Source organism: Uranotaenia lowii, chromosome 1 (genome assembly GCF_029784155.1).
Source record: "Uranotaenia lowii strain MFRU-FL chromosome 1, ASM2978415v1, whole genome shotgun sequence".
NCBI lineage: Eukaryota > Metazoa > Arthropoda > Insecta > Diptera > Culicidae > Uranotaenia > Uranotaenia lowii.
Window position 1 is genome coordinate 100,756,528 of NC_073691.1, and position 23,069 is coordinate 100,779,596.

Consider the following 23,069-nt stretch of genomic DNA (forward strand, 5'->3'; position numbering starts at 1 on the left):
CGTTCCCGCCTAGAACGCGATTCATTAGGTATGAACGCATTTCTAACATGCAACTCATGATGCAGTTCTTCATCCGTTAGATGACCGGTGTTTATGCAAGAATATAATCTTTTTAATTGAGGTAAATCCATTTTTTTTTTTAATATTTACCGAATATAAACGCGAACTAGAAAAGAAAATAGCAACTAATAATTCTAAATATAGTTTGCAAAATATTAAACTTATTTGATTAAAAAAAAAACTCGCCAGCAACGCTCTAAGTACACTAGGAAAAAAAACTGTTTTTTAAATAAATACTAAATAACTAAACTAACAAGGCCAAATGAAAATGTGTAGCTAATCAACGCTGAATATAACGATACAAATTAATATTATATAAACACGATAAAAATAACTGAGAATTGTTTTTTTTTTTGGTGTACAGCTGGTAATAAAATCGCACAAGAAAATTTCTCCAATCAACACATGAATCAAAGTTAATAAATAAGCATTTAGAATGATTAAGTAATGAGAACAGCACTAATAAATATCAGGTTATTTTGGCGGGCCTTTTGATTTAAAATTTCACAACTTCACACAAAACAAATAAGATTTTAGGAATGACCGATTTTGAGATGAGAGAATGTGTTTATGGATGTCAAATACTTTCAAGCAATCTTGTGCTCCAAACTTCTTCAGACACCAGAACCCCTCTATCGAAAAATGAATATTTCAAAAGCAGTGTAAGTATGAGGTAAATTGCCAGAAATAATAGCAAAAATTAACTTGAGAAGGCTTGGATGTTTTCCCAGAGACGTACGCAAGATGCTAGTTACCCTCTGCAATATGTTACGGTAAGACTAAAGAACGTTGGGCGCCAAATATGTAAGAACCGTCTTACCACTTCCGCCGGCGTCTCAAAGACTCCTATTTTTTGGGCCTCAGGGCGGCACGCTTATCCACAAAAACAAATCGCAGGGAATATCAGTCGAATGAAAGAAAACTCCCAAAATTTATGCTTCTCTAGGTGTACACGTATATTGTCAGACTTTACACTGCTTGCCCCCCACTTCCTTAACTAAAGCTAACCTGTTAGGGACCTTGCCCTTACTGCTGCTGACGAAACCTCGAGGACTGATGGCGACCTCGATAGTTGTTCCTGGAGGGGTTGCGTTCCAGCACAAGGGGGCTTCCGTCGTGGGAACCCCGACAGGACGTTCCAGGCTACCTTCTCCTCGGAACAAGATGGCTTCCGTCGGTGCACCAATGCGGCCTAGCGATGGGTACCAAAAACAATGGCTGGTCTAACGACGACGCCGGAAACAAAGGCTTTTAGCCTAAACCAAAGGGGTCCTAATGTGAGGACAAACAAGGATGAGCGGGTATTTCGGCAAGGGTCTTTGGCGGTCCACTGGCTTACCTGATGTCCTTACTCACACCTTTTCCAATACTCTTCTCACAGTTTCGACTATGGTTGACTTTTTTCTTGGTTTTTAGTCACAAGGTAATGTTCGCGCTTTGGTGGGTTTTGGAAGAGTGCACGAGGATCAGCCAGTGTTCTTTGACCGACCTTCACCTATCATTCAGGTCGTTGCCCTCGCCTCGGCGCTCTTGCTTTTCGAGTAGAGTTTTGTCGACATCGTTACCATCGTTAGCTATCTGCTACCAACGGGTTCAGCTGACGGCCATCTGGTGGTCAAGTTCCTAAGCTTGGTCGGTGTATGTGTCTGACAGCAGGGGGCTTAATCATCTGGGGACTGCTTTTGGGAGAGAAAACTTTACATACAAATGACACTCACTGCGATATACTACAAATAAACAAAATTTACATTTAACGCGAACAATCTATGAAACCTCATTGGAAGTGTCATCTGGCGCTTACAATATCTTCTTCCAGCACAAAAAAACAACTCAAACACTCCATTGATTCCAGAAAAAACCATCAAATTTTTTACTTTGGTTAAACAGAAAACAGGATAAAATTCCAGTTTTTTCAACCAGGTTTTTTCCTTGTTATAATGCTTTCCAAAACACAACTTTCGTAAATTTAGCTTACAAATATCTTCAACAATTTTTTTGATTAAATGTTTCTGTGAAAATATCACTTTTTCATTCAAAAACTTTTAAAATATTTATGTGTGTTTTCAACCGCAAGAAAAACATCAGTTTTTGAAACTTAATTTATCGCTTAGTAGCTATTAATATTTTTTCGAAAAATATTTAAAACACTAGAAGAAGACCTAAAAATTGATTCTACTTACTTTTTAAGAGATCTCTGAACTAAAAAGCCGTAGAGTTGTAAATTCATCGAAAATTTAAGCCTAGTCCACACTAGGAGACGGTTCGTCTCGAGACGGTCTCAGCGTCTCCCATTTTCTTCGGGAGACACTGAGACCGTCTCAGGTTTCCAACAACAACAACAGACAACAAAGTTCGTCTCATACCAAAAATCGCAGTTCATGTTGCCTAGTGTGGACTAGGCTTTACATCCTTTTGTTTACCTTTTTTCCTAACTACAAAACGTCAAAAATTTACCTGGCATCGCGGATCATAGAACTTTGAAATAAACAAGGTAGGCCATTCCGCTCTCTTTCGACGTTTTGACACGTATTGGTAAGAGGCCCCGAAAAATAGTTATGGAAAAAACCGGCAAACGTATGGAATTTATCAAAAAAACACATTTTTCTTAAAATTGACAAGCGATAAAATTATAAGAAAAATATGCACTGATGCATTCTTATGCAACGATGAATATTTGGCTTTTCAACACCTCTAAAAGTAACATGCAATAAGCTTTTTGTCGATTTAAAACTAAAATTTGGTGATATGTTTGCCTTTTTCTTGCGTGATTTGAATAAAAATCCAAACAAGTTGACTTTTATCTCAGAAATATTAAGTATTTTAGATCATCTACCAGATGTTTAACATAGACAGAAGAAAATATTACATTGCCTACTTCTAAAAAAGAGGGATGACGATGAAAGTTTCTTTTGAATGCTCATTATTTATAGTTCAGATCCAAAAATTCAATGCAACAAATAGTTTCCGATGAGCCTGACGAATCAATCTTCATTCTGAAGCCCTTTTCAAAAGAATCGAATGGCTATCGATGGAGAAATTAATATTTTTGAATGTCATTCTATATAAAACTGTCAAATTTTCATAACTTTCAAGTGAGGTTAAGCGCAATGGCCTACCTGTTATTTTTCATGTACTGTAACCTTGTAACCTGATAAGGTTTTTTTAGATTACCCAAAGATTACCCTAATAGTCATCAGATTATTCAAGGAAGATTATATGAATCGTTTTGGGTATCGTTTGGACACACTTTACGATACAGTGAACGGGTTGTTATAGAGTTACGATTCAACAATGATTCAAATGCAGCGAACCGGTTGGATCATACATGTTATCTTTTTTTAATGATCTACCCATAAAATGAGGATGATACGATGTATCTTCAATTATTAATAAAAAGATTAATAAAAATTAAATATAAGTTAGAGTTACTATTTTATTTATTTACATAGTATTCCGTCTTACGACATAACTTGACGAACATAATTCCTAAAAATCACTCGGTTCATAGCAACCGTTCTCCAATTTCTCGGGCACCCCACGTTCGCCAGATCACGCTCCACTTGGTCTAACCACCTCGCTCGTTGCGCCCCCGCTCGTCTTGTTCCTACCGGATTCGTAGCGAACACCTGTTTTGCAGGACAGTCGTCCGGTTAGAGTTACTAAAGTTTGTTAATTCAAAATTTAATTACAACACATTTAAAAAAAATTCTTTCAAACACATAAGATTAATGAACTTATACACAATCACACTACACCAAAAACGAACACTTCATAGACGGTTCCATTGAGGCAGTATATTCCCGAGATGCTGAGATGGTGCCGAGGATGTAGACCGGGAGGGTTGGTGTTACCTGCCCGATCAGGAGAGCATATCAAAATAAGAACTTAAACATATCTCAACGAGATATTTATATCTTTTTCAGTTTGAATATTGTTCTCATAATTTTCGACTTTAGTTTCTTGAATCTTGGTTATATCTTATTTTGATTGGCATTCTTGAATAGGATTGAACTCACTTTCAAGGATAATGAATTTGTTTCAAATTATTATAATATGGGAGAGTGGGAAATCATGGGCCACTTTTTTTCGTTGTTCCATAACTTCTTTACTATGAAAGATAAAATAAAAATAAAAAATGGTATGGTTTTCTACATTTTCAAGGTATCATACGGTATTTTTTTTTAATTTTTAATAAGTTATTTTCTCCAAATTCTGACTGTTTTTAAAAAAAGCAATATTTTTTTGGATTTTGAAAAATGGTGGGGAATCGTAGGTCACCAAATCCAAATTGACCAAATAATATGCAAAGTTTATGAGTTGACCCAAAACTGGGATTTCCTAATTAATTTTGTTATTTTAAAGCAATTTCAGATGATGAAATAAACAAGAGAGCGCATAGATTCCAAAACCTGGCTCGCTAACGTTTTGGCAAAATTTCTTATGTAGAATGGACAAAATATTTTTCATAACTCTTCATTTGGCATAAGAAAACTTTACAGATAGGAAAAACGTATTTTAAGTTCTGAATGTGTATAAAAACATAAAAATATAGGTGGTTCAAGATGTGTGGCCCACGATTCCCCACAAGCTATGATTTACAAATTGGTTGCGTTTGTGTGACTTATTGATGTTTCATCAAAAATTCCTTTTTCACGTGAAAGATCATGACAAAACTAAAATCATAAGCGTATGAGCATATTTTTGTTATGCACTTTAGGTTCCCCATCAATGAAATAAGCGGGTGTTTTTTTAATTATGTAAGTCAATTTTTCTAACTTTTTTTAGCTTGATAAATTAAAGAAGCATATAATACGTATTTCAGTAAACAACATATAGGAATATATGCTCACACAAAGCGACGACGATGACAGTTGGTTTGAGATTTTTATCTCAACACACATCTGAGATATTAAAAGTGGCCCACGTTTCCCCATGGCTCACGTTACCCCACTCTCCCCTATATTATAACCGTATCTTATTTTGATATGCATATAACTTTCCATGAAACACGGACATCGAAGTCAACGGCCCAAACCGTACTTTAATAAGTTTCGCTCAGCAGATTCATAAAATTGAATCAAATTTTTGGGATACCTAAAATGGAGCATGATTTTAGCAAATAGTGTGGGTAACTGGCATTCCACTAGAAAATTCTTCCGAAGCATTCATATCTTGATAAGTTATAATTTTGATAGGATTTGTTCTGCCTAATATCAAACTATGCTATCTGAACCAGATATAATCTCGATAGGAGCATATCAAAAACTGATATAATTTAGCTATGATCGTATAGATTTGTTGATATAATTTGAGATGTTTTAACATCCTACGTGTACTGAACTATAACTCATTTAGATAGAAAAAAAATTAGTATCAAAATATCTCATCTTGATATAATTTTGTTTTTCCCTCCTGATCGGGTGTAGTGACCACAATATTGAAACCGTTTCCATCTCATTACGCTTCTGCGCTCCCGTCGGATTCGTTTGCGATTTTGCGCCCTCGTCTGAAGCTGCCTAAATTGCCTTACAGCTCCTGAAAGGAAAAATATTTTTTTAAATAGGCATCGTTTTTCGGTTAAAATTACTTCAAGTAAGGTACTCACCAATGTTGAGTCACCATTACCATCAGAGTAGCTGCCATCTCTGAACGTTCCGACTCCTTGAAAATTGTCCCGAATTAAGCCGGAAGCTTTTTTCACAACCCAGGCAAACTCAGACACGTGTTTTGACATGACAGCAGCAAAATTGATGGCGTGTTGCAAAAATACTCAATTTGTTCTTTAGACCATTTATTGAATCTTTCAAAAATAATTCGTTAGGGCTGTCCCAACGGTGTATGCAAAACACGGTTTTCGACCACGCTAAAACAGTCCGTCCGGCACCGGTGACGTAAATTGCTGTTTTAGCACAGTTATTGATTTCAAAATTCCCAACAGTTATACGCCTTTGTTTCAAATTCATGCAAATTTGGAACAGAATTTCAAAATATACGACAAACCGATTTAGACGTTTGGGGTTCACGGTGAGAAAATTTTAGCAAATGATGATTATTTTCACACATGTTTGGGTAGCATTGGGTGTAATAATTGTTTCTTTTTGAGAAATTAATGGCTTACGAGCATACGACATGGTCCAATATATTACCACTTATTGGTCTTGTTACAAACGTATTGGTTATAGCGAAATTGTAACTGTCTAACATGGAGCAATAGTCTCTAGTAGAGTCGATATGAGTTTTGTTGGCTGGGATGTTGATATCTCCGACGATTAAACATGGGACACCTCTTCTAGTACTACACAGAAAAAAAAATCTGAATCCTTAACAACACTGAAATTGGAAATCTTTAATGTTACATTACATAGAACGCGATTTATTAATGTAAATTTACAGACTCAATCTAGATTGATTCCTTAACAGTACTGAATTCTAATGGCATAAATATTACTTGACACGGAACGCGATTATTTGATTGAAATTTACATCACATATGATGTAAATAAAAAGAAGCATCACATATGATGGAATTTTCAGTGCGAATTGAATATTACACGTCTTTGATATTTTACATGTCTTTCAAATTCCACACGCCTGTAGATGTTTACAGGCGTGTAATATTCAACTCGCACTGAAAATTCCGTCATATGTGATGTTTTTTTTTATTTACATCATATGTGATGTAATTTTACAACTTTTTTCTGGTCTCACAGAATTCTTAACAGCACTGAGATAGAAATTTCTTAAAATTACACGACATGGAATGTTATAGGACATTGAATTAATATTCAATGAATATTTTAAAACACTGAACGCGTTAATGTCATGTAAAAATACAGACTGTCAAAAACAGGCACACACAAATGTCAACAAAGTGTTAAGTCAAGTCGTGCACCATATATAATATTTTATTGAAGCAGTTTTCCCGCGAGTGAGTTTATCGATCTTGCTGGTTGCTGGAAATCTTTGATGCGGATCTGGAAGTGGCTCCACGTTATTAAATTTAGGATCCGGTACTTCGGGGAAGAAAAGAAAAGTATGGATGTAACTCCTAAAGACAAACAATGTTTGTGAGATAAAAAATTTTGCCGTTTAATAAAATGAATTATGTTAATTATAGAAAGATTTTATTTTTTATTAGGAAATGAGAAAATGCCATTATTGAATCATATTAACGATAAATTAAATAAAACAAATTCCAATTGGAAAGTTTTTATTCCAGTATTCAGTGATTTTATAATTTACATCATTTTGATTTTACACGTTGCAAAATTTTACATCACTTTTATTTTACACGTTGCAAAATTTTACTGGCGTGTAATTTCCAACTAGCACTCAAAATTCCGTCATATATGATGCTTCTATGGCTACGATTATTCTTTCGTTTATCGGTTCCCATCTTATGGGGGCCGCGTAGGCCTGCGGGCTTAACAGGAAACCAACTTCTCGTTCCCGAGTAGCATGTTCTCCTCGTATGCCAGAGTAGAGCAGGACTTGCCCGGACTGTGTCTTGTGTTCTCCAGTGTTAGGCCAACGGACTTCGCTCAGTCCCAGAATTTCAAGCTTGAGGCGGCTAGCTTCTCTAGCAAGTTGAGCCAGCTTGCCTTGTTGAGCAAGGGTTAAAACATTCCAAGTTCCAATTCGTGTCCGTGTTTTCATGCTAAAAGTCGTCGCCAAAGTTCCAGATCGATCATTTCTTTCGGATTCCGTAACAAGTTTATGAATCGGAGCAGTAGGTTGTTAGCCTAAAGTCCCTATCCCGCGATGGGGCTGCCATCTCGGACTTAGCTGGCGGGAGCCGCATTTCATAAGTGCAGCCGCTTGCTGCAAGACAGACGCTGTTTGAGCCGCCCCTGACCTGGAGAACAGACGCTCGGTTGTTGTTGCACGCCGCCCCTGACCTGGGGAACAGACGCGTGCGGCCACCTTCTCAGTCTGCATGCGACCAAAGCATCCACCGGGGTTGGGTACCCGATCTCAGCTTAGGTTACTCGCACCCCAGCCGGCACCGCGGAGTAATTCCACATACCTTTTGTTAATTTTTGCGTGCTGAGGAACCCCGTTTTTTTTCCTTCCCGGTTTTCTCCGGTTTCTTTCCCGTCCGGCGCACTTACTCACTGGCACTTATCCTCTTGGCGAACTTTTTGTTTTTTCTTTCCACCCGGAAATGCGAAAGACGTTTCTCGGGTTTTCCACCTCACGCTAAACGTGAAATACTCGTGTATTTTGTCGTGTGTTTGGGTAAATTTTAACGACACGCTATGAATTATCAACATGAGGATGGGTTTTTTAGTTGCCAAATTATCGTATCATATTATTTAGGACTAGAAACATCTAATGAAATTTAAATTGTAACAAAGGGCTTAACGGTTTAAGATGTCAACCTTATAACATTGAAATTTTATGCGATAGTTCAACTCATAATAGTTAACGTATGATAAAAACAATTCAAATAGCAGTTTTACTGTTACCAAGCGCACACATAATATTTTCGATGCATTTTGATGCAGTTATCGATAATCTAAAAATAATAAAATGATTACATTTCATTCAGTTCAGTAGATATCAGCAGTTAAAATGTTTGGTGACTAATAATTGTGTGTGACCCATGATTGTGGGGGGACTGTACCGAAAATGACTTAATCCAGAAAAAATCTTTAAAAATCAATATAAGGCGCTTTAAATAATGAATTTCTGGACAGTTTTTTCAGTGATAGACGCTACCAACTCTAAATTTTACAAACGATTTACCACAAAAATCCTAAAACTTTATCGCTTACCGCTGAATGGGTCTGAGCTTTTAGGTTAGTTGACAACGTGATTGTCGTTAAACATTTTTGCCCCAATTCTAGTAGTACACGCAGAAAAATTTATTTTAGAAACAATAAGATTTCGAACGTTGAAATCGTCTTCAATGAATTTTACTATTTGGCTCGAAGAAACTCTCTTGTCAACTGGCAGCGCAAATGGGACGAGGATGAGCAGGGTCGGTGGTTCCACTCGATTATCCCAAAGGTAAGCCTTAAACCATGGTTTAATAGATTGAACTTGAGTCGGGATTTTATTCGTATATTTTTCCGTCTCATGTCCAATCATTGTTCCTTAGACGCGGTACTCTATCGTTTTGATATTGCTGGCAGCAATCTATGTGGTTGTGGCCAAGGTTACCATGACATCGAGCATATTGTTTGGTCGTGCGAGGTCCATCTTGTCGCCAGAACGAATTTTATAGACTCCCTTAGGGCCCGAGGGAAACCACCCTATGTTCCAGTGAGAGATGTGCTGGCTGTGATGGACTACATGTTCGAAATATATCTTTTCCTAAAAGCTATTGATCTTCGTCTATAATTCTTTTTATTTTCACATTTCCCTATCTATCTTCTATCTTTTCTTCAAAAAGTGAACTAGATATAAGCACACAATTGTTATCAAACAAAACGAGTTTGGCTCATTAAAGCCTAAAGGTATGAGCCGTTTCAAATAAAGAAATTACAAAAAAAAAGATTTCGAACGAAAATAATAAAATTTTTGGTTGGGAAAAAGCACAAATATATTTTTGGCCACATTGAATAAAAGTATCGATTTGATTTAAACTTATCGTTTAATTGAAAACGAAATACCCCCTCTTTGAAAATAATCCATCATACTTGGGAAAATAATAAAAAAATTTTGGGTAAAACACACAAAAACTTTTTAGCTTAACATTAAAAAATAAGTGGGTTTAAAATTTAATCATATTTTATGATTTGAATTCATTTTTGTTTAAATTCAAAAGAAAGCAAAATTGTTATTAATTTTCGGATTAATTGAATTCGGTTACAATTAATTGTTTTATGCCTCATTTATTTGATATACAAAATGCTTGATTGGGCATCATTGGGAAAGTCTTCGTTTCCCTTATTGCACATCATGGTCAATCTATATTCCCACTAATAGCTTGCCTTGGGGGATAATTAACCCGTTGTAGGTTGTAGCTGCTGATGAAAATAATGGAAAGCCTTACTTCGCTCAATGCAGGGTCCCATTTCCTTCCTGAACCAGATTCGAATATTGGTTCGACTTCGATCAGTCCCTAAACATAAAAAAATAAAAATAAGTACCTCACCCATTCTTGAATTTATGATACAAACCTGTGAGTTGTGGAACAAATCCGGAGGGGTCCAGCCGCACCGACGAATAAGCCGTTCGGATGGGAAAATTTGTCCATTTTTTCCGCTGATTTTCTTTTTTTCTTTTGTTTTTAATTTTTCGGCCAACTACACGTTTATTGAAATGAACCGATTTTATATTTCGAATTAAATCAAATTTTATAAGTAAGTAATAAAAAATTAGTGTGTAAAAATTACAAAATTTTATTGTTATTCCGATCGATTTTTTAGTGAAACGTATCGAAAAATTTGCATCGATATTGTAAAATAAAATAACAAAACGTTTTGTTGAAACCAACCCCCTTTCTTTTTCTGCGTGTATAGAATGATATTTTTTTTAAGATTTTTATGATTTTTAGGTAAAAAACATTACAATTTTTTATGGTACCTTGTGCTAACCTGATCTCTCTTTTTTAAATCGGAATTTATATTTTATATTGTTTATTCGATTGTGGAAATTTATTGATAATTATTGTTATCCCAAACATGCTACGTCTTGAATAATGTTTTCTTTGATTGTTTATGACATCCCAAGCAACCAAAAGTCTCATAGCTACTTAAACTCTTGCCTCCAAAGTTCGAATTTCGCTGAACAAAGGTTCCAAAGGGATTTGGTGCCGAGTTTTCTCGAATGTGAGCACAAAAGTTACAAAAGGTTCCTCAAAAAGCCTCTAATAGACTTGAAGTTCCAAAAAGGTTCCGCAAATAGCTTTTTATGTGACATGTCAATCGTATCCACACAGTATAAAAGTTACTAATGAGGTCTCATTAGCCTTCTGTAGACTTCAGGTTCCAAGAAGTTTCTCAAATAACCTTTTTGTGACATGTCAATCGCACCCACACAGTATAAAAGTTACAAATTAGGTCTCAAATAGCATTCTGTGAACTTCAAGTTCCAAGAAGATCCTCAAATAGCCTTCTGTGAACTTCAAGTTCCAAGAAGTTCCTCAAATAGCCTTTTTTGTGACATGTCAATCGCATTAATCAGAATAAAAGTTACAAATTGGGTCTCAAATAGCCTTCTATGGACTTGAAGTTCCAAAAAGTTCCTCAAACAGCCTTTTTGAGACATGTCCGCCATTTCATGAATATGAAATGTGAACGAACATCACAAAAGGGCATATAATAAATAAATCATTTTTTGGAGCTTGGAAATTGTTAAAATGAATAATTTATATTGAAACTTCAACTCAGAACAACTTAAAGGTAACTCGCAAATGATTGTTTTTGATAAGAGTTAATATGTTGACTTTATAAAATTTTGTCCAACTGTATTTATTTACCACAAATTTATCACACATTGAAAGGCAGTTGAAGCAATTCATTAATTAATCAAGCTAAACTCAAGAATTTGTATAATTTTTAGCTTAACAGTTATAAACATGGATTTCCATTTTTTTTAAAAACCGATATTATTTTAACGGATGATTGATTTATACGCCTTTTCGTAATGTTTCTTAGTCATAATCAGAAATAAAACAATCATTTTTCCAAACACTTTTATATTTTCAACAAATAATTTTTCTTTTAACTTCACATAAAATTGCACTTAATTCGTTCATCACTGCTTATCCTGGTTATATCTGGTAATTTTGCACATATTTTGACCTGAAACAAAAAACAAACGGTCACATATCAGTTCTTCCGTCAGTAATAAATTGATTTAAAACATTTACCTGCTTCCAAAAACAATTACGCTGCTGTTTCCAGTGGTTCTATCCGTCCGTTCGTTTCCGTCAGGCTCCAAAGTGTGGCATTTTTTTTAGCTTCAGCAGCCAGTAGCTGGTTCATCGACATCAACAGCTTCGACGCTGAACCCGGCATCGAAGCTTGCGTATACAAACCGCTAATCCAGCACTACCTTTTTCTTATACGACAGATAATCATCGAGAGAAAACGATACTGTAAATAATATTTTCTAACCAAAGAAACGAGTACCGAAAGACCAACAAACAAAAACTGCAAAAAATGACGAGTCGAATTGTTCCTCGGTTTTCTTTTCCATGCACTGGTTAAAGCGAGAGAAAACAAACATGTTGTTTTTTTTTATACAGGAGAGCAAGAGAAAGAAAATTTGACAAGAATTGGGTCTCCCATGATTTCGGAGAAAGATGTCCTGAATTCACGGGGATACTTTGAGTTCCTGTGCTCTCGTAGCAAGTTTGTCTTAGATTTCAGGAGAGATGAAGCGTCCCGAGATTCGGGCGAGTTCCCATTCCAACTTCGTTTGAATTGAGCAGTTTTCCTGTGATACGGAAAATCATAGTCCCGAGCGGGATAAATGCAATCTTAGTGTGCATAATCAACATGCGTCTTTGCTGCTGACTGCCCTTGCGGGTATTCTAGGAAGCTTATAACCACTTCGAATTTTAGCTGCCGGTAAGGCAACATCTAGGCGTGGCGTCGTGGCAGCGTGTTTGGCTATCATCTCGGAGGATCGGGTTCAAATCTGGTACCAGGACTAATTTTTTTCCATTAGGTTGTTTGATTGCTTGAGTAAGCGAATCAAATAATTGTGTAGCAGAATTTGCATGCGTGCTGGCATGTGTCGAACAATGTTAAAAACAAAGCAATTAAGTGAGAACAATTGAGGGAGGTGATGGGAGAAATAAAGATGGATGCCGAGAAACCGGCAGCACCACATGGGCTGGTGGTGACCAAAGCAAGAGAGGAGAAGAGAATTCTTTTTTTTTGTTTTCGCTGATTAAACGTTTACTTGTGGCCTGAATAGAAGGCCGTTCAAATCTGTAATGGAACTTCAAAGTTTCAATAAGAACTTAAATTTTGGGCTGAATATAACGTACTTCAGCACATTGATTATGCTGATTAAGCTGTGTTCGACCTTTTTAACGAGACTTTTGGTTGCTTGGAATATTTCATCGGTTGTTTTGTATGAATTGTGCTTTTCAAATACAGGTTTTTAATTTTATTTTAATTTAATTTAAAGTCGTTCGGGTCAATATGACCCGAAGCGCACATTGAAATCATCATAACTCTTCGAGAAAAAATCGCAAAAATTTGATTTTAAAAACCTCCCTGGGGAATCACGAAATACACAATCTGTAGTACCAGGCAACTTCCTGTGACCACCGGAAGTGCTCGCTCAAAAAAATCCGTAATTAGGCTGTTCGGGTCTATATGACCCGAGAGTTTGCGTAAGTTCCCCTGGCCGCAAATATTGATCGATTTCGATGAATTTTAATTCATTGTATAGATAATTTATTCTAGTTTCTCAATATTGAAAAAATAAGTCGAAATATTTTAAGAGATCACCAGTAGCTGATTCCGAATGGAAAAAGTCCCGAAAAAGAGCTCTTTTTAGAATGCTTATAACTTGAGACAGATTTCAAATATTTCGCTGATTTTATAATATTTGGAATTGTCAAGAATAAATCTATCCATGGATGTATAAGTTTTTGGTGGTCCAATGGAAGTTTTGGCCACTATCCCGGAACTTCCGGTAGAAAAAATTCTTACTTCAAAAAAGTCACCCAATTTTGGCTTTGCATTGCTGTATCTCGCTTACCAATGGAGCGATTCTCTGAATTCAAATTTTAGTTTTTTTTCGTTAACTTTATTATTATTTTCGTAGAACATAGTTGGTTCCTCAAAAATCTCCGTTGTTGAGTATATTGTAATGAAAATCACATCTTTTTTGTCATTTTTCAAACTCCCCCTCATGTCGGTGGGTTTACGGGATTTTGTTAGCGTGATTTCTCTAAAATTTGAACTCAAATTGGTCACTTTTTATATACCTAGAGATTCATTAGAATCTCCTCTTTCGATTGACATACTTTTTGTGTGGTGTTTTGAAAATTTGTAGCAACGTTTTTCGAATTTACTGGAAGCTGTCAGATTTCAACCAGTTTGGCCCACATTTTCAGCAGGTTGGTGTACAAATCTCGCACCCCTCACATAGCCGCGGGAGAAACAAATCCTTAAGCTCTCTTTTTGTCGCTCACCAGATGCAAATCTACCACCCAACCCAGCAGCAGGAGGAACTGCCGTCTCGTCGCGTGGTTTGTTGATTGATTGTGCTGATGCTGATAACGAAATGAATGTTTTTTTATGTAGGTACCTTTTGCTTGAATCTTTTTTGATATTTTATATAATAAATATTTTAATGAATGGGCAACATTTCTTAAGTTCACGTCCATGATTCCAGATTCAGATTCAGATTTCGAATTTCAGATTTCAGATTTCAGATTTCAGATTCAGATTTCAGATTTCAGATTTCAGATTTCAGATTTCAGATTTAAGATTTTAGATTTCAGTTTCTAGATCCAGATTTCAGATTCAGATTCAGATTCAGATTTCAGATTCAGATTTCAGATTCAGATTTCAGATTCAGAATTCAGATTCAGCATTCAGATTTCAGATTCAGATTTCAGAGTTCATATTCAGATTTCAGATTCAGATATCAGATTCAGATTTCAGATTCAGATTTCAGATTTCAGATTCAGATTTCAGATTCAGATTTCAGATTCAGATTTCAGATTCAGATTTCAGATTCAGATTTCAGATTCAGATTTCAGATTCAGATTTCAGATTCAGATTTCAGATTCAGATTCAGATTTCAGATTCAGATTTCAGATTCAGATTTCAGATTCAGATTTCAGATTCAGATTTCAGATTCAGATTCAGATTTCAGATTCAGATATCAGATTTAGATTTCAGATTCAGATTTCAGATTCAGATTTCAGATTCAGATTTCAGAATCAGACTTCAGATTCAGATTTCAGATTCAGATTTCAGATTTCAGATTTCAGATTCAGATTTCAGATTCAGATTTCAGATTCAGATTTCAGATTCAGATTTCAGATTCAGATTTCAGATTTCAGATTCAGATTTCAGATTCAGATTTCAGATTCAGATTTCAGATTCAGATTTCAGATTTCAGATTCAGATTTCAGATTCAGATTTCAAATTCAGATTTCAGATTCAGATTTCAGATTCAGATTTCAGATTCAGATTTCAGATTCAGATTTCAGATTCAGATTTCAGATTCAGATTTCAGATTTCATATTCAGATTTCAGATTCAGATTTCAGATTCAGATTTCAGATTCAGATTTCAGATTCAGATTTCAGATTCAGATTCTGATTTCAGATTTCAGATTTCAGATTTCAGATTTCAGATTCAGATTCAAATTCAGATTTCAGATTTCAGATTTCAGATTTTTATTTCTTATTAAAGTTTCTGAATAAAATTTCAGAATATTTGTTACTTAAATCATAGATTTTGTTTCTCTTGCAGTAGACACTGCTTGAAATAAAAGAAAAGAACCATGATAACATTCAAAACAAATGTAGGTATCACTGAAGAATTCTAATGATAAAATATCTAAAAAGATTCAAGAGGCTTATTTCAATTTGGAGAAACAATCTTTCTCTTATTTAAAATCATAACATTTAGGGCTAGGTGGGGTAATTATGAACAAAATTTCTTCATTTGGCACACTTACAGCCACCATATGTTAATTTCTTATCACAAACTTTGAAAAGCTATCATCAATGAATGTTTCCGTGCTCGTTATCATTCTGTAGAACAACTTTTGTTTTTTGGTCGCAACCTCTGTCCTTGGGACGTCTGTTCATAATTACCCCGTCTGTTCATATTTACCCCTCTCTCTAGGGGGTAATTATGAACACGGATTACAAACTTGGTATAAAATTTTTGAAAAGTAACAGTAGTTATACGTTACATTTATTCATAGTAAGCAGTGTATGGTGATTTTTTACTTAAAAAATTATGTTCATAATTACCCCAAACTCTGTTCATATTTACCCCGAGACTTGTCCAATATGAGTTATATGGTGTCAGAAAATCTCAATTCAACACCAAGTAATGAAAATAATTAGCAGAAACAAGAAAATGGGTTGTTTCATAAAAACTCAATCGAATTCATGTATAAAACTTGCAAAATAAACAAATGTAATCAAAATTAAGATGTAAAACAATAGAAAAATAGCTATTTAGTGTTCATTTTAATTGATATTTTTCTATCTTTTGTTTCGAGAGTTTAATTTCTTTGTTACATCTTTTACGTTTTGGTTGGTTTCTTTTTTCCGTTTCTTTACGTCTTTACAGAACATTTTTACTTGATAGGACCTCTCCATACGTGTGAAATTTTAGACGAGTTAGGCTACTCGATAGTTTTTACAATCGTTTAAAATGTCCTGCGCAGCAAACATCAAATCTTCACCAAAATGTCGTGGGATAGGCTTTTCACGTACGTGCGCGGTATCATGAAATTGAATTCTATACATATACAGACCCCGTTCTTTTTTGGCAATATTCGATTTTGGCAACATTCAATTTTGGCAACATCCGATTTTGGCACATGTGCCAAAATCGAACGGTTTTTAGAAACAACATTACCTTTTAGTTTTCGTTATAACAGGACCAATTTAATTCAGGCAAACATCATAGATACGTTTTTATGCTCTGAAATGGTTATAAAATGCAACAATACAAACCAAATATTTTTAAAATTTTTATGAAGTACTCAAAAATGACAAAAAGATGAAAAATTCAAAAAGTTAAAAAACAAATTCAAATAAAAGACTGAATATGACAAAAAACAAATGAAAAATGACAAAAACACCAAGTATGATAGAAGAAAACAAATATTATAAACAAAACAAGAAAAGTGCAAAATGCATCAAAAACATGATGAAAAAATAAAAAAAATACTACAAAAGGTCGAAAATTTACTAAAACAACGTTTTTGATAATAGCCATTGTTATTTTATAAAAATAACTAAAAAACAAGATGAGAAAAAAAAACCGTTCGATTTTGGTAACACAAAATGTACGGGCATGTTGCCAAAATCGAACGGGGTCTATACAGGAAATTCGAAAATATTTTAAAAGGGTTGTTTCACAAAAACACTCATTAAAATCTTCTTGGATCAGTTAACAGTCATTTTTACAATTCTTGTCAGTTCTATATGATCGACAGTTTTGAAAAATATTTACACTTATAAATTTTTTTATCACCTGTCTGAAAGTTCACATAAGTAGTTATATTCTTGCAAAAAAAATTGAAGTACTACCGAAGTTTTCCTCAACAAACTGAAAGAGAAAATCTTCAACCAAAAGATGTTCATTTTGCACCAAATTTTAAAAAAAATTCGAACAAATTAACATTGAAAAAAGTATCTATCAGGTATCAAAAAAGGGGTAGGCTTAAATTAATATTGAAAAAAGTATCTAAGTAAAAAATTAGACTGTAAGAAAATAGATTTTGGATCCGGTTTTAACACCTAAACAATTATTATTTGCTGTAATTCTAATGTTCTGAATTGCAGCACGTTGTCCAAGCATTCAGGAAAATTGATCTTTGCTTTGTGGACTTTTTCACCAATTGAATTTATCAAAGTTTTTCATATATTTTACTGTTGACCACAGAGATTTAAGGTTCATAATAATGTTAAATTTCACACAGTTATGAATAAAAGCTCGATCAGCAAACCTTTTGTAAACAAAGGGGAATTTAATTTTTAGTCAAATTAAACATTTCTTCAAGTCTGGTTTATAACCTTATCGTTTATCAATTACCAAATAACCTGGTTTTGGAAGCACGTAAAACCTGTACTCGGTATTAGAGAACTATTCCTGGGATACAGGTTTTCGGATTTGGTATTACCGGTAAAACTTTTGACTGCCTTTTTTTATCAACGAAAATCAAGCTTTTATCACTATTTATTTAAACAAAATTAAGAATTGTTTAAATTTGGTTACAAATTGAACTTTTTTCAAAATTTCTGTTTTATTCACTTTTTTCCACTTTTGAAATTTTATTTTCAGTTTAAAAAAAATGGGGTTCCAAAGTTTTTTGCAAAGACTGAAAAGAACTGGTAGAGCTTTTTTCCAAATCCGAATCTCAATTTTGGGAAAAAAAATCAATTTCTCAAAAATTCAAAACTTAACACATTGTAGACATAATTTAATTATGAAATTTATTGAATTTGGTCCAGTGGATTCTGGGATATAAATGCCGAGTGTTGATGTTTCCCGGCTAAGATTTGTTCACGGTCGTTAATGTGTTAAGATGTTATAGAAAAGAGGGGGGGGGAGTAGTTTTTTAAGATATTACTTACAAGGGGAGGAGGGGGAAAGGGGTCTGGAAATGCTTGGGTAATTAGTGAATGGCTCCCTAAGTTGATGAATAAATCATTTGACCATTAAAAAGCATTAGAAATGTCAGGAAATGCATAAGAAGATGTGTTCATAATTACTCCATAGGACGGAAACTATGGGGTAAATATGAACACTCATCTGTGAATCAGTGCGAATAAAATTTTTCAAAATTTCTTCAAAATCCAGACAAAGCATCATAAACTGCATGTAAAACAGTTGATAACAATATTCTAGCAGGATTTCCTATGATCTGATATTCAAAACATTGAACACTGTCCGAAACGATTTCCGTTTCACGAGGTAATGATTTTTTAAAACATCTGAAATGATATCATTATGATTTGAAAACAGATCGGAAACACCTTACAGCTATCAATCGGATGTTAAACTACCACTTTTGGAACTTTTTGAGTTAATTCATCCCCCACAGCAGCGCGTATGGCACTTGTTCGGAATTACCCCGTGTTCATAATTACCCCACTTGACCCTACTACGCAAAGAAATATCAGCATGAGCACAATCAATCAAAAAACCACGCGGCTGACGAGTTGGGCAAATCTGCCTAGCCATCAAAACCCGAAGAAAAAAACACGCGACGAGACGGCAGTTCCTCCTGCTGCTGGGTTGGGTGGTAGATTTGCATCTGGTGAGCGACAAAAAGAGAGCTTAAGGATTTGTTTCTCCCGCGGCTATGTGAGGGGTGCGAGATTTGTACACCAACCTGCTGAAAATGTGGGCCAAACTGGTTGAAACTGACAGCTTCCAGTAAATTCGAAAAGCGTTGCTACAAATTTTCAAAACACCACACAAAAAGTATGTCAATCGAAAGAGGAGATTCTAATGAATCTCTAGGTATATAAAAAGTGACCAATTTGAGTTCAAATTTTAGAGAAATCACGCTAACAAAATCCCGTAAACCCACCGACATGAGGGGGAGTTTGAAAAATGACAAAAAAGATGTGATTTTCATTACAATATACTCAACAACGGAGATTTTTGAGAACGGAGATGTTCTACGAAAATAATAATAAAGTTAACGAAAAAAAACTAAAATTTGAATTCAGAGAATCGCTCCATTGGTAAGCGAGATACAGCAATGCAAAGCCAAAATTGGGTGACTTTTTTGAAGTAAGAATTTTTTCTACCGGAAGTTCCGGGATAGTGGCCAAAACTTCCATTGGACCACCAAAAACTTATACATCCATGGATAGATTTATTCTTGACAATTCCAAATATTATAAAATCAGCGAAATATTTGAAATCTGTCACAAGTTATAAGCATTCTAAAAAGAGCTCTTTTTCGGGACTTTTTCCATTCGGAATCAGCTACTGGTGATCTCTTAAAATATTTCGACTTATTTTTTCAATATTGAGAAACTAGAATAAATTATCTGTACAATGAATTAAAATTCATCGAAATCGATCAATATTTGCGGCCAGGAGAACGTACGTAAACTACAGGTCAAATTTATCTAAAAAAGATTTGTACGGAAATTTTGCGAACGGCTTTGGAAGGTTAAAAAGTGCTTGGCTTTGAAGCATGTATGTCACATTTTCAATATTTTCAAGCTATTCTTGAAAAAACGTGTCAATTTCTCAAAGTATAAAAAACGTAAGATCTTATACTATAGGGGGAGGGGGGGGTTTTGAAAAATTTTACTTTGTCTTACCAGGGGGGGGGGGGGAGGGTTGAAAATTTCCAAAATCGTGTTTACGTAATTAGTGAACGGCCCCTTTGTGTACAGATCAAAGGAATTGAAAAGGCTATGATATGAGAAAAGGAACGCGCTCACCGGTTTGCTCCTTCGTCCAAGGATTGGCGTCCTTCGCTTGATGGAATGAAAATCTGATATTTTAAAAGCCACAAACCACTGAAATCGAATCTGGTCAGTACACTTTCACATTAACTAGAAGCAGTCTTCCGAAAATCAATCAAAACAAACACTCAGGATGCGTTTCCTGTTGGAAACATTCAGATTGTATAATGGGATAGCGCCTCTCGCAACTGCTTCGCCTGGCTGGTATGCAATCTCGATCAGCGCTCCTATCAGCTATGCAAACCGAGTCGCATCATTCAGAATAATCGGTTTAGCAAACATCGCATATCGGAGATGAGTGAGATACAAACTGATCCATTCTGAATGTAGCTCACTCAGTATCTGCCTGAATTATATGAAATTCAAAATTATTTTTTGCAGGACGAGAAAAATCAAACAGTTGTGCGGGACACCATAAATTCTCAGTAGTTTTAACGTGACGGACGACAGTTTAATAAGAGAACTTGTAAAATTTGAAAAACCTGAAAGTGAACATCTTTCCCTCACAAACACAACTTCAATTTGATTTTGATCATACTGATGTTAAAAAACGTTATAACAACAAATAAATTTATTAATTTGCTATATATCAAATCAAACAAAATACGCTAATGATCGGCTTCATGTATCACTCACTCACTGCCTGATCCATGCACTCCTGATCGAAGACCAACAAGATTCGCCATATGCATTGCGCATTGGTGAGATTCCAATTTGATGATGGTGCTGCACTGTTTTGACAGCAAGCATCGTACGAGGTGATCTGTATTTTAGCGATGAATTGAACGATCGATGATCGGGTAGGTCCAGTAGCAATCAATAACGAAACCTGACCGTTGTACGTTCAGGTGCGAAGTGCAATCAGAAACATTCATTGTCGGGATGAATCATCCAAACGGATGAAAATCCTTGCAAAAAAAAAAAAAAAAAAAGAAACATTCATTGAAAATGAGTGATATTCGGAACACTGACTAGAAGTTCCTTTTCGTTTTTCTTCAAACTCATGTACAATTATCACAATGGAAAGCTTAGCATGCGCAAGCAAATATGCAAATTCACGATCGCACTCAATGATAGTCCGAATGGAACTCTCCAAATCGTTTGCAAAATGCGCTCTTATCGTATAGTCAAAATATAAGGAATAATCAATTGTAACAAATTTATGAAACTTGACAGTAGCTCAAAATTTGTTTGTTTACTCACGGCTTTGATAATTAATGATCATTAATAAGTATAAACAACAAGAATGTTTACCATGGCAAAATTATCATACGCACTGATGTTTTGTTCTTAAAAGTACCAAGTGCGTAGTATTTTGTTGATATGAATTGCGGACACTAGTAGTAATAGAAATTATGATGAAATTATCATGACCATAGTATTTTCGACAACAAACATTGAGAGTAATCGAAAATTACCAAGTAAATAGTAAATGCACTTTTACAAAATTGATGTTATATTTTGCGTGGTTGAAAATACTATAACGCAGAAATGGTAAAATTATCATGACAACGTCTTTGAAATGGCCACACATTTTTTTTCCGTGTAGCGAGATATTGCACACTGAACCCAAATTCACTCTTGATTTTTCACTTAAAAAGAAGGACCCAGTGATTTTCTTCCATCCAAGTGCGACATATACATTTCACTCGGCAGTCACTTAAATTTCAAGTGAATTCATCCACATTCACTCCGCAGTCGTAACTTGAATTTGAAGTGAGAAAAAATATTCACTTCCCCATCACTTGAATTTCAGGTGAATGTCGGGTTGTAATTGTGTTTATTTTCAGAGTTCAAAATGGCAAATTCTAAAGAGCAGAGTTTAAAGCTTATGCTGGATTTGGATTTTTCCAATTCTTTACTAGGCGATTTTGGCGATAGTTTGTGTTAAACGTGATGTAAGAAAAAGTTATTTAAAGGTGTTATCATGCTTCAGCTTGTGGGTTGGACTGGACAGATTTTCTGGTTTACAGCAGGGAAGATTTAGAAGTAACCGATCTGCCTTGGAATTACGATGGAATTTTCCAATCAATAAATTTATGGCAAAAGCGTAATGTAAGTATTTGAAATTGAAGTGGTGTTCTTTAAATGTTCTTTTATTTAATAACAAAAAACTCGAACGTCATAGTGTAATTCACTTGATCGGTCACTTAAGTCACCTAATAATATTCGATAACTCTCAATGTTTGTTGTCGAAAATACTATGGTCATGATAATTTCATCATAATTTCTATTACTACTAGCATCCGCATAGTAATTTAGACATTGTGGCACCAATTCATATCAACAAAATACTACGCACATGGTACTTTTGAGAACAAAACATATTTGACTCAAAAACATAAAGGTGGTATGATAATTTTATCGGTTCCACAGGAAAAAACAAAAATGATCTTGATTTTTCAGTACAAAATATTCAATTTTCCCTTACAAACCTAAAAGTTAAAATTCACTCATGTTAACGTTACTTAAAAATTCCGTAAAAAATCATGGATGAATTTTGAACCAAAACGAAGCTTTTTAGGCCCCAGGGTATGAGAAATTAAAAAATGACCCCAAATCGACTCAGTCTAATGTTCCATCTTGATTTATTTATTTGTTTCGTCAACCGTAACGTAGACTAGTTTGATACATGTGTATTTCCTTAAGGGGGGTGGGGGAGAGGGGGTCTAACGGGGGAAAAAAAACACCATTTTCACGATTTTTTTCTAGAGCTATCGTTCAAACAAATGTATTCAAATTTTTTGCATTATACAAAGCATTGTTAAAAGAATATTTAGTATTTTTTTTGTAGAAAAATATTAAAAAATGAGCCGGTGACGGAGCACTTTCAAGGATGCCTTTTAGAAAACAGGATTTGCGGTGGACACTGTATCTCAGCACAGAATCATCTGTAGTAAAAA

General features: G+C 34.9%; 1 protein-coding gene across 1 annotated transcript in view; it reads left to right on the forward strand.

Moving 5' to 3' along the window:
• LOC129749063 (thymosin beta) overlaps positions 1 to 23,069 on the forward strand; it is a 72,106-nt gene that overhangs the window by 10,455 nt on the left and 38,582 nt on the right. The gene's annotated exons all lie outside the window — the stretch shown is intronic.